We start from the raw sequence: 13,988 nt of genomic DNA, 5'->3' as shown, positions 1-13,988 counted from the left end.
GGTTTCGTTTTCTTTTCTTATCAGCTTGGGTTTCATATTGGATTCAATTTGAATTCCTTGCAAAAGTTCATTCATATGAACCCTTGTTTTTTGTGTGGCTTTTACATAGTTAAGATCTAAACATCTATCCTGTGCCAAAATATGTCTATCTAATCTCTCTTTTTGTTCTCTATCTTTCTGTCAAATCCACCAGCTGACATACACACTCACGCCCACACACACATGCCCACACACACACACGTGTCCGCGCGCACACACACACTCACACACACACACACAAACTCAATAGCTTCTAAAATTCCCAGGAAACCCCCAGTCACAGGAAAGCTATTTAAGGAGATAAGGGGGCCGGCCCTGCCAGAGCACTACTCTGGCTCCCCAAGAGTTAGCAGCATAATCGTCTCGCACACAGACCTGAAGAGACATGTTTGCACTGCTACTACAGAGCGTCTGGGACTGGCTCCTGGCGCACGATGCCTGGCTCAGCTCCCCCTTCTTCCCCGTGCTCTTCTCCCTGGGCACCTACCTGCTCTTCTGCCTGCCCTACCTGGCCCTGGACCTCCTGTCACCGCACGTGGAGCTTATCCGCTGCTACAAGATCCAGCAGAGGAGCCATGTGCCTTGGGAGGTGATGTAGAGATGCCTGGTCCACTCGCTCTATACCCATGTGATGTTCATCTTCCCGCTAACGGTGCTGCACTGGTACTGGAGGAGTTTGAGCTTACCGGCAGAGGTTCCGCACCTGATGAAGGTGGCACATGACCTGCTGGCCTGTCTCCTGCTGTTTGATTTTCAGTACATTGTGTGGCACATGCTGCACCACAAGGTGCCCTGGCTGTACCGGACGTTCCACAAGGTGCATCACAAGTACACCTCTACGTTCGTGCTGAGCACGGAGTACTCAGGCGTCTGGGAGACGCTCTCACTGGGCTTCTTCGCCGCCATCAACCCTCTGCTCCTGGGCTGCCACCCGCTCACTGAGCTGCGGTTCTTCGTGCTCAACATCGGGCTGTCTGTGGAGGACCACTGCGGATACGACTTCCCCTGGGCCATCAACAGACTGGTGCCGTTTGGACTTTTTGGAGGAGCAACCCATCATGACCTCCATCACCTCAAGTTTAAGTCCAACTAGGCCCCGTATTTCACACACTGGGACAGACTTTTTGGGACTCTGCATGAGGATTAAGAAGGGCACTCGTGGGCATGACTGGCCCCTGTAACATTTATTCTTTTATATTAAAAGGAACTACAAAGTGCTGGCACAACTATAAATTCTATGAGCAGAGAACACCAATTCTAACCAAATCTTCTATTTATTCAAAATAGATGATAAGGATGTGGCCATGACATTCCTTATTGCAGACAGCTCTTGCCTAGTTCACCTGGCAGTTTAGTTTATAGTGGCATTATATTCTCAGTGTTAAATCAGTGTCCTGGGAGGTACATGTGTAACAATTTCAATTGTGTCCAAGTAGATACACTATAAAACAAAATAAGACTGAAGCACTTGCTACCTACAACCTATTATGTCAATCATGATTACCCACATTGCATCTGCTTAGTGATAAACAACTCATATGCCTGAGTACCCAACACCTCCATATAGGCCACAACCAATTATGGATATAGTAGTGGTTAGCGATTAGAGTTAACATTAGGACTGGTTTAATCATAAATAAGCCCCTGAGGGCAATAAAATGTGTATCTGTCGTGTCAAACATCAGAGAGAGAAAGAGAGAGACCATGATAAAAATGAATCCAGTCTCAGGTATAACCAGAAAGACTCCTCTTTTATTTACATGCAGTTGACAAAATCAAGGTCATAAGTACAGCATCTTCAAAAAAAGGTGTAAACATCTGTGTCGAGTGAGAGTTTGTCTCAGGAGTAGATCACAATGCCAGTTATGAGATTCCTTGCCCGCGGGGACATAGGTTCAAGTCTGGCCTGATGTCATTTCCCAGTCCTCCCAGTCCTCCCAGCCCTCTTCTCTACCTCGCTTCCTGTCATGCACTTCACTGTCCTGTCCAAAGGCATAAAAAGCCCAAACGGAAATATAAATATATATATATATATATAAAAAAACACAATGCCTGTGAATGTTTGCAGATAATAATCGCTTAAGTAGGGGGGAATGCTTGGGGTCCGGTTAGGGGAAATTGCTTGTTTATTGAAATGTAGTGCTGGGAAGTAATATCCATGTACTCAATCAAAGGCCATAAATCAATCATCAGAACCAGCAGGTGGAGGCAGAACAAGTCATCAGTGTGTGTTTACCTAATGCATGAAACTGGAGGCTTGTACAATGGCCTTCTCAAAAGCAAAAGGAAAGAATTTATTTATTTATTTATACTTGCCAGCACGTTCACTTGTTTGAGCAACCAATGACTGCATGGCCCCTGCTGTGACATATGGGTCACCCATCAACATTCGGCCAGTAAAAAGCATAACAAATTAAGTCGATATGGCCCCCTCATGGATTAACCACCATGGCACACAGCAGGGATTTCTGGGTTGAAACAATGCACTTTTGGGGGTCGTAACCCGTCACCCTGAAACCAGACAAACACAAGATGGTGTTTTTGGCATGCTTCGCATAAGAAACAGACCATGACAATGGGCTGTGTGTGAGATAATGCTTGCTCACTTGTTAAAATCATGTCTCCTCTTTTTCTTTCTTGTTATGTAATTATGACAGCCGTGCGACTAAGTAGAGTTTTTTTTCTTTTCTGTTTGCCGATTTTCTGTCAACGATTTCCGGGACACTGAAACACCGGGGTGCACGAAATTTGGTGGGCATGTAGCCTTACTAGATTAGCATGGAACCACTGATTTTCAATTTGATCCGTTGCACCCCCGTCGGACTGGACCCGTTTGAAAGAGGGTGGGGCGATTCAGTTTTCTGTGAATAAGTTGAAAACCGGCTTAGGAGGACCACATTTTTTTTGTATGTTGGTCTTAAGAGGCCACATCAACCATTCCACTACCACTTATTTCATGTATAGCAAAAATGGAGTGTTGTAAAAAATGTTAATTGTAAGTTGACAAGGTAAGAACTGCACGAAATCGGAGGTGTGGGATTATTATGACACCTTCTGAAGTTTCGTGGAATTCTGTTCACGGGGGGGGGGGCATGCAATACATTGATTTATATGATAATACACCAACTGGCCTGTAGGTGGCGCGACACAGTTTTCTTCGAATATCCCGAGAACCATAGGGCCTTGGAGGGGCAAATTGTTCTTGTATGTTTGTGTCAAGGGGCCATGCCAACCCATACCATAACCATTACATGTATAGTGCCACCTAGTTAAAAATTAAAAAGCAAAAATGAGGTGTTTTAATCGAATATATGTCAAAGTGCTTGAAAAATTACCAAATTTGCCAGGGACAAGCCTGTAACTGTCCATCTTCGGTAGAGTGTTTGTCCATGGATGGAGCAAATGGCTCAGTAGCGCCCCCTAGAACATTGCAAAAAACCCTGCGCATTGGGGTTATTTTGGCGTAGCTTGACGGAATTCGGTACACTTCTTCATCATGCTTGGACGCACTAAAAGTCTCTTGACGCCATGGTGGCAGGTCCACAGGAAGTCAGCCATTTTGAGTGGAAGATGCGTTTTGACGGCGTTTGCACACCTCGCATCTGATCGAACTCCTCTGACAAATCTAATGATAACGCCTTGAAATGTGGTCAGGTTACTCTTCAGCCATGGGCGACTAAAAGTTATATTAGATTTTCTCATTAGTCGGAAGGTGTGGGCGTGGCAGACCCTCAAACTTTGCCAACTTGCCAGTGCTTGCCACAAAACACAAAGTCTCTTATAACTCTTGCTTGATCCAGAGAAAATGTCTTAGGGTGGACGCTGGATCCAGCCCGAACGCGTACATATGCCTGACTGATATCACCTATAGTGCCACCTGTTGGTGGTTGGAAACTTCACTTTGTTTCCACACCTCTTTATTTGACCTGTTTTAACAAACTACTTTGCAAAAGAAAAATATACCAAAACAATCCACAAAAAATTAGTACACAAAACATTACATAACCAAATCATCAAAATCTATCACAAATAATTCCTTTAATACATAAAAATGAAACACAAACCAATGCGCACATAAAAACACACAAACACACTGACAACCATGACTCATTCTGTGCCAAAACCTACTGAACAGTTCGGCGGTCATATTTTGTAACGCTTTGCGTTACGTCTAGTTTTATTAAACATTGATCTGACGCTAAAATCTGAGGCTGTTCCCTAATTTTATAATTGACAAAATATAGCAAGTAGCAAATTGTGGTCAAACCATACCAATCTCAGGCTTAAAATACCAACTTCCAACTCAATCAATCCATTTTCTATGTTTTAAATGAAATTGTAAAAATAAAACAACTCCTGGTTAAGCCACACCCACTTCTGATCTAAGACCCGCCCATTCCTTGTTTAACCCTGTCCCTGCAAGGGTATTGTACATTCTTTGTAAAGTGGTTTACTTGCCACACACAGAGCAATTCAACAGGCAGTGTTAGTGTTATTCAGTTTAATAATGATGGTTTTGTATCTGTTAATAGACCATTTCAATTAGTTAAGAACCTTTTTAATTTAATATGTGAAAATCTATGCTGTAGTAGCAATATAGCCTGACGATGTCATACTCATAATTCTAGTCAGAATATGAGTCTGAAACTGAACCATTGGGCTGTGATTATGGGGCGTGTTTCAACGAACCAGGAAAGAAAATTCCTCTTCGCTGAATTGGATACCTAGAACCAATCAGAGCAACGTAGTATTACGATCTGATAGATTAAACTTTTACCTGATCCCGTAGGAAGGACGGCAAAAACATCTTTTCAATGGACAAATGCCTTGATCGCGTTTCTCTGTTCCTTTCAAAATCAATGGGCTGTCAATATCTGTTGAGACATATGCCTGCTCACGTTACTTAATTAGCACTCAAGGCTAGAAGCTACCATTTGTTTCAATGTTTTTTTGTCTATGCGTTAGCATAACCTATCAATAATGGTCTAGAGTGCTTCATTTAAAACCTACAATCCTCGGCAAGATTCGTTTTTGCACATGCACAACTAACCGAGTCAATGTAGACATTAAAAAAAGTTGTGTAGATAGCTTAAATCATATAAAATATGTCCCACTAAGCTCCCGAGACGGCGCCATCTTTGTTCGATGTATTCTATCTATCTAATCAACTCAAGCGTTGGTTGGTCATCTGTCCATCAATGTATAAAGCCCGCCCTTACAATTTGATTGTTCAGATCACTTTTCTGAGACGTTTAATCTCTCCAAACTAGCTCAATTCCAGACTGAATCTCCCAGACCAAAAAATGTGTGGGCGGTTCAGTTCAGGCTGGTATCCAGGCTAGTAGCAATACTGTATTGAAACAGAAATGTGATCTTTGCCAGCTTGCAAGAGTGGCATTGGTTTAGAGGTTAACTCAAACAGTACTGCCAGTTTGACGAGAACCAGAACATATCTTTCAGGAACAAAGAATTTGATTTACGTGAAACAGCTGCCCTGCATTACTTTACTAACCTTTCAGGACCTACTTGGGAAACAGACAAACACTGCTGAAGGGAAGTTTGAAATTGTATTCATATTTAAGTTGCACTTGTTTCCCAAAACTCTGAATGCTGTGCTAGAGAATATTTTTTTTTTTAATTTACAGTACTTGTCACATGTATGTTATGTTACACCATTATAGCCTATAAAAGTCATTTTTGTGGTTATGTACACATGGTTTAGTATTTAGGAAAAACACACCACCCTATAATGGTTTATTATTTTGTATTATTTATTTTATGAATGCATTGCAGGAGGGGATCGGTTGAGATGGGAAGTGGTGAGGGAGATGAAGATGGGACTGAGGGCAGCCATTTTCCAATCTTTTCTTCATTTCACAAAAAAATATTCAAGGTCTTAAAAGTGTCCCATGTACTCAAGGACTTCATCTGCCAACTTTATCTTCACTTCATATTTTTTTTCTCCAGCACTGAAATCATAATTATGTGAATTAGCTTGATATGGATATATTGAGCTCCCTCCAATTGTGAGTTTCTTTATTATAATTACTAATAATTAGAAACATAATATTAGATATGATAATATATTGTAGGCTATTGTTTCTACCTATGTACATACACACATCTTCAGTCTTTATGATACATTCTGAAATCATCCCCAGCAATCCCTCCAACTCCCCCCTTTTTCTGAGAGAAAAGTTGCAGAGATGAATGAATCCTGTGCACTATACTTACGAAGATTGGGGTTAAGTTCTAGTTCATTCTCAACATGGTACTTCCATTGTGTTTTCCGGATTCATTCCACACAGTCTTAAGAATGTATTGCTGACGTACTCCTAGATAAAGACATTAGACCTTTATTGTAAATTAATTATTATAACTTCACACAAAAAAAAATGAATGAGGTAAAACCACCTGCTACTTCATTGAGTCACATAAAGATGGACTGACAGTTTAAGGTATATGTATCTAAGGGTTTAATAATTTCATATAACTGTGATATAATTTTCTTTTATAAGAGTTATTTATGTTTCAGTTGTCCTGACTGAACAATACTTAAATCTGGCATCGGTGGGACCGTGGCAAATGCAATGCTGGTTGTGCTGAAAAGCATCAATCATTCAGCCATTTGTAAAATTTTACCTGAATCTTGGAGAGGTCACTAAAGGATTTGAAATCTTCCTCAAGCCGTGAATCTGTCCGAGCAGGTGCTGCACTGGGCTTTTTGAGATAGGGACCCTGAAGGATCTCCCAGCAGCTTTTAAATATAAACTTCACACAGAATATAAAAAAATAGTGTTAATGTTGAAGTGGTATTATTTCTGTAAATGGCTTATGTTGTCTAGAAAACTGACTTAATCACTTTAGTTTTAGACATATTTTCACCCTTTTATACAGTACACCTAGTGGCCGAACCTTGCAGTAGCTGTGCCTGCGGCTTGGCTTGATGTGATGCGCACAAGTTAAGGTTTGCATGAAGAATATAGATGGACTCGGTGTAGGTATCCGCGATAAAACCTTCGATCCTTCTCTAAGGTTATATTTCTCCCATAGCTCCTTGACCACAGTGTAAACCAGCTCTTGCAGTTGAAGACGAGGGTCTTTCACAGTCTCCTTCACAGCCTCTTTATGCACTTGTTGTTTTTTCACGTTTTTTCGCCTTGGTGTTTCAAGATAAGGCACGTTCTGCTGCTCATTCAATAATTCATTCTCAACGTGATATTGGCTACTTCCACCGTATTTCTTTTCAGCCTCATTAATAGTATTTTGCATTTCCAACAGTCTAAAGATCTTCTTGGTTACGTACGCCTAGAAAAAGACACAAGACCTTTATTGTAAATGAATTATTAAAACTTCACAAAAAAATGAAGGTTGAGGTAAAACCACCTGCTACCACTGTGTTCCCCCCCCCCCCCTTCATTGAGTCACATGAAGGTGGACTGACAGTTTAAGGTATGTGTATCTAAGTGTTTAATACAACTGTTATATAATGTCCTTTATAAAATGATTCATGTTTCAGTTGTCCTGACTGACCAATACCAATTAAATCTGGCATTGGTGGAACCGTGGAAAATGCAATGCTGGCTGTGCTGAAAAGCATCAGTCATTCAGCCATTCATGCCATTTTACCTGAATCTTGGAGAGGTCGCGAAAGGATTCCTCAGGCCGACGGTTTGACCAACCAGACCCATCTTTGGTATACATATCCTGAAGGATCTCCCAGCAGAGTTCAAATATATGCTTCACACAGAAGAAAAAAAAATGTGTAAATGTTTAAGTGATATTATTTTGTAATTGATTGTAACTTATTTAATAATTGATTGTAATTTTTTGTCTAAAAAACTGTCTTAATCACTTCAGTTTTAGCTATATTTTCACCCTTTTCTACAGTAGACCTAGTGGCCTAACCTTGCAGTAGCTGTGCCTGGTGCGTGGCTCCATGTGTTGTGCACAAGTTAAGGTTTGCAGAAAGAGTTGAGATGGACGTGGCAGTGGCATTCCCGATAAAACCTTCAGGCCTTCTCCAAGGTCATATATCTCCCATAGCTCCTTGACCACAGAGTAAACCAGCTTTTGCACTTCAAGAAGAGGCACTTTCATAATCACTTCATGCCCTTGTTGCTTTTCCACTTTAGGATGAGACACGTTTTGTTGCTTTGGTGTTCCGAGATGAGGAACCTTTTGCTGCTTTGGCCCTTCAAGATGAGGCACTTTTACAGTCTCTTCATGCCCTTGCTGTTTCTGTTTGGACGCTACATTCTGCTCTTCTAGTGTCCGTCTAGTCGTTCCTTGAGAGTCCTCCTGTTTAGCACTGATCTAAGATGTGTTGGAATTAAAGGCCTTGTTACTCAGATGCAAGCTGTTTGTCAACATCAACATATTTCAAAAACAAAGTTGTGACCAAATCAGATATTTAGTGTCTCTCACCAAAGATTTAGAGCAGCTGTCAACAAACTGCGGTTGTGAGTTTTTCTGAGTTTTACTTACTTTAGGAGATAGCAGAGAAGTTTTAATGCCCTTAATATTTGGAATCCCTGACACAATTGCCTGGGTAAAGATCTAGTGGAAAAGGGGAGAAAAAGGATTAAAAAACAGATGGTTAATTAAACACTGCTTGATCAAGTGAAGCCTATTATGCCAAACAGATAAGAAGTTAAATCAGGTCTATGGGGTGAGTGTCATTTTATAATTTGGGCAGACTGAGAGCAATATTATATCCAGCTGAGCTGTCAGTGGAGCCCAGGGTGACCAGATATCCTCTATGAGACTTACAACTTAACATTTCAAAATGTACCTCTATGTTTGGTATATATTTTTAGTATATTTCAATAAAATACATAAAAATACATTTTTCAGATATGTATCTGGTTCATAGGTTATCATAGGTAATTCCGTAGGCTTTGGTTTTTAATTACCAATGCTAGCAAATAATCTATATGAACCCTTAAATCCTTTTAAAAAAGTAAATAAAATGATAGCTGCAGGAACAACAATTTTACCGGTATGGCTGGTGGATACAGTTGACCTTCAGGTAACACCCCTTTCTCGATAATCTGAAATCTGCTGTCAGGTGAAGCACTCTCACAGTTCTTGAAAAGGTCCTCACTTTCAACAGTGTCTATATTCTGATGGTATAGCTTGATGTTTCCATGCTTAAACTGCACTTCTGATACTCCATTTTGGAGTTTCTCAAAGCTAGGAAGTGGCTGTGAAGTCTGCATGTGTTTCACTTTCACCTCAGGGCCATTCACCTTTGCAGTTGTTTTAATGTCCTGATTAGTGACCTGATGAATGAACAATAAACAATGATTATTTCATCAAATAATTAACTTAATTCCTTTGCTGCTTAGCGATCCAATTTACATTTTGGCTTTCGCCATTCTAAGTAAGTGGCCATCTTACTGTTGCTGGAGTAGAGGTGAACATTTCAGAAGCAGAGAAAAGCTGTACAGCCTTTGGCATCAATTCTCCCACTCTCTTCTGAGCACCTGGGAACTTCAGTAGCTCAGGACCATCATCAGGGCATTCATTATGACCAACAGCCACCTCATGGTTTGGCTTAATTAGGTTATCATGTATCTGCAAAATGTGTTGTTACAATGATCACATCAGTCATTATACATTTTTAAGATATGTATATCTGGTTCATAGGTTATCATAGGTATTGTAGGCCATTTAGTAGTTTTTGTTTTTTAATTACCAATACAAACAAATAATCTACATGAACCCCTAATTGTGAAATTATAGGAGTTGCATAAAATCTCAAAAGACACCGTAATGAGTGAGTGAATAGTAAGCTATTGTGCCTTTTTGAAAAAGGTAAATAAAAATGATAGCTGCAGGAACAACAATTTTACCGGTATGGCTGGTGGATACAGTTGACTTTCAGGTAGTGTCTGTGAAGTCTGCATGTGATTCACTTTCACCTCAGTGCCATTCACCTTTGCAGTTGTTTTAATGCCCAGATTAGTGACCTGATGAATGAACAATAAACAACCATTATTTCATCAAATAATTAACTTAATTCCTTTGCTGCTTAGCGATCCAATTTACATTTTGGCTTTCGCCATTCTAAGTAAGTGGCCATCTTACTGTTGCTGGAGTAGAGGTGAACATTTCAGAAGCAGAGAAAAGCTGTACAGCCTTTGGCATCAATTCTCCCACTCTCTTCCGAGCACCTGGGAACTTCAGTAGCTCAGGACCATCATCAGGGCATTCATTATGACCAACAGCCACCTCATGGTTTGGCTTAATTAGGTTATCATGTATCTGCAAAGTGTGTTGTAACAATGATCACATCAGTCATTATACATTTTGAAGATATGTATATCTGGTGCATAGGTTATCATAGGTTATTTCGTAGGCTTTGTTTTTTTTATTACCAAAACAAACAAATAAACTATATGAACCCTTAATTGTGGAATTATAGGAGTTGCATTAAATCTGTAACAACACAGTAATGAGTGAGTGAATTATAAGCTTTGATTTGATTTGATTTTATTCGGATCCCCATTAGCTGATGCCAAAGACACCAGCTACTCTTCCTGGGGTCCACACAAGAAAACAACGTACCAAACAACAGATAAAAAAAAAAAGGAAAAGCATATAACAAAGAAGACATCAACATACAAACAACAGATAAAGGAAAGGGAAAAAGACACATAACAAAGAAGAAATCAACATACAAACACCAGATAAAAGAAAGGAAAAAAACAACAACTAAATAACCTAGCCATCACACACAAAAACAACAGATGACAAATAGGAAAAAAGGATAAGTGAGTAGATAAATAAAAATGAGTAATACATACTAACAGCCATGAGGTGTTGCTTCACCTGCTTTTTGAATCCAGCTTTGTTCTGGGTTTTTTTGATGTGATCTGGAAGGGAGTTCCATTCTACCATAGCCCTGGATAATACTGTACGTTGTTTTGAGTTTGTTTTTATTGTTGGAATTTTGTAGTTACCACTGGTGGCATGTCTGGTGGGGTATGTGTGTACATTAGAGCTGAGTGTGAGCTGCCTAAATAAACAGTCAGGGGTTTTTAATGTGTTAATATTTTTAATGAAAGAAATAAGTGATGCTTTTAGCCTCTCATCAACTTTCAGCCAGAAGAGTCGGTCATGCATGTTTTTCACGTTTGCTCTTGGTGTGCACTTAAGGGCAAGCCTAGCTGCTCTGTTTTGTACCCGTTGAAGCTTCCCTAGATTTGTTTTTGTGGTACCTGACCAGACTACCGAGCAATAATCAAGTTGAGACAATACCAGGGTCTGCAGAACCTGTTTGATCAGATGAGGTGTTAAAAAAGAAGAGCATCTTCTAACCACAGATATATTTCTACCCATCTTTTGCACCAGTTAATCTATATGTTTTGACCATGATAGTTTACAGTCTAAAGTTACCCCCAGAAGCTTTGTTTCCTGTACTTGCTCAACAGCAACATTGTTCAGTACCAGGTTCAGCTGAGGTTTAGAGCTAAGTGAGTGCTTTGTCCCAAATACAATGCTCTTAGTTTCGGAAATCTTAAGGACCAGTTTGTTATCAGAGACCCATTTGAATACCATCTGCAATTCTTTGTTGAGGGCTGAGGTGATTTCTTTAACTGTTGGTGCAGACATATATAATGTTGAATCATCTGCATACATAGACATACAGGCTTTTTTACAAACAAGTGGGAGATCATTTGTAAAAATTGAGAAAAGCAATGGTCCTAATGAGGATCCCTGAGGAATTCCACATTGTACATGTCTTGGGTTTGACAGGCTTCCATTAAAGAAAACCTTTTGTTTCCTATTGGTTAGGTAACTTTCAATCCATGCTACGGCAGATGGAGTAAAGCCATAGCACTTGAGTTTTTTTAATAGCAAGTTATGATCAATAACATCAAAGGCGGCACTAAAATCCAGTAGCACTGCTCCTACAATATTCTGTTGATCAATATCTTTTAGCCAATCATCTGTCATTTGCTTGAGCGCTGTGGAGGTTGAGTGTCCCTCCCTGTAAGCATGCTGGTAAATGCTTGTCAAGTTGTTCATTGAGAAGTAGCATTGTATCTGATCAAACACAATTTTTTCCAACAGTTTGCTCATAACAGGTAATAAGCTGATTGGTCGACTGTTTGAGCCAGTAAAGGCAGCACGAGTGTTTTTCGGTAGTGGGATTACTTTAGCCTCTTTCCAGATTTGAGGGCACATATTACTATTGTGCTTTTTTTTTTATAAGTAAATAAAATAATAGCTACAAGAACAACAATCTTACCGGTATGGCTGTTGGATACAGTTGACCTTCAGGTAACATCCCTTTCTCAATCATTTGAAATCTGCTGTCAGGGGAAGCACTCTCACAGTTCTTGAAAAGGTCCTCACTTTCAACTGTGTCTATATTCTGATGGTATAGCTTGATGTTTCCATGCTTAAACTGCACTTCTGATACTCCATTTTGGAGTTTCTCAAAGGTAGGAAGTGGCTGTGAAGTCTGCATGTGTTTCACTTTCACCTCAGGGCCATTCACCTTTGCAGTTGTTTTAATGCCCGGATTAGTGACCTGATGAATGAACAATAAACAATCATTATTTCATCAAATAATTCAGTTAATTCCTTTGCTGCTTAGCGATCCATTTCACATTTTGGCTTTCGCCATTCTAAGTAAGTGGCCATCTTACTGTTGCTGGAGTAGGGGTGAGCATTTCAGTAGCAGAGAAAAGCTGTACAGCCTTTGGCGTCAATTCTCCCACTCTCACCTCAGTGCCATTCACCTTTGCAGTTGTTTTAATGCGTAGATTAGTGACCTGTTGATTGAACAATAAACAACCATTATTTCATCAAATAATTAAATACATTGAAAAGTACATTTCGGCTTTTGCCATTCTAAGTAAGTGGCCATCTTACTGTTGCTGGAGTAGGGGTGAGCATTTCAGAGGCATTGAAAAGCTGTACAGCCTTTGGTGTCAATTCTCCCTCTCTCTTCTGAGCACCTGGGAACTTCAGTAGCTCAGGACCATCATCAGGGCATTCATTATGACCAACAGCCACCTCATGGTTTGGCTTAATTAGGTTAGGAAGGAAAGCCATTTAAGATGGAAAAGTGGAGGCAGCAAATCACTCTACATGTTTATTTTCAAAAAATGGCCGTATTTTGCTGTAGACAATCATTATGATCCCAGCAAAGAAGAAAGGAATTTTCCTAATTTCACGAAGGTTCCTTAAATTGTATTACTTTTGGTTCCTAAATGTTCATTCTGCCGACCCAAATACATAAGAATATGACTAGAATCTTTTTGTTAGGTTACCAAAACTTTCCCCAAAAATATTTGTCACACATTTAAACAAACGAACTCAGGCACTTCACATCTCAAATGGTTGCCAAAAGGTGATTCTTACCAGTAGGACTTCAGAGGACAGGTTGGCATCAGTTAACAGCACTGTGGACACAGCCGTCTCCATCAGTGCCCTTGCGTCCATCATCGCAACTTTGGTGCCATTGCCAACACTCTCAAGATGCTCAAGCACATCTTCACTTTCATCAGAAGTGCCGTCGCCTGTAGTATGATGATGGTTTGGCTATGAAGTGAGAAAACAATCCGTGAATAATACGATGACATATAGGCACCTCACATGCATAGGCAAAACATCAGCATCACAGTGACATATCTCTCTTAGAAGATGATTTACCGTTAAGTGATTTGCACATAAAATACAGCTATGGAAAGTGCATACTCACCAGTATGGCTGCTAGGGGCAGTTGGGTATCAGGTGAAGGCAGAAGGAGCAGTTGGGTATCAAGGGAAAGCAGAAGGAGCAGTTGGGCATCAGGTGAAAGCAGAAGGGACACATTTGCCACATTCCCTCCAATTTTTTCCTCTGCATATTGTTTGATGTCCTGATCAGTCTGATGAAGAGAGAATGAATGTGGTCAAATTGAAAAGTGATACAGTACTTATATACAATGT

The 13,988-nt window shown here is 40.1% G+C and overlaps 1 pseudogene across 1 annotated transcript; it reads left to right on the top strand.

Moving 5' to 3' along the window:
- Nucleotides 1-424: 424 nt before the first annotated feature.
- Nucleotides 425-1,186, top strand: LOC308381303 (cholesterol 25-hydroxylase-like protein; annotated as a pseudogene). The gene has a single exon. The product of its transcript is annotated as a cholesterol 25-hydroxylase-like protein (transcript).
- Nucleotides 1,187-13,988: the final 12,802 nt, after the last annotated feature.

This window comes from Sprattus sprattus (assembly GCF_963457725.1).
Source record: "Sprattus sprattus genome assembly, chromosome: 20".
Taxonomy (NCBI): domain Eukaryota; kingdom Metazoa; phylum Chordata; class Actinopteri; order Clupeiformes; family Clupeidae; genus Sprattus; species Sprattus sprattus.
The sequence above is the reverse complement of the archived record's forward strand: the minus strand, read 5'-3'. Positions and strand labels throughout refer to the sequence as shown.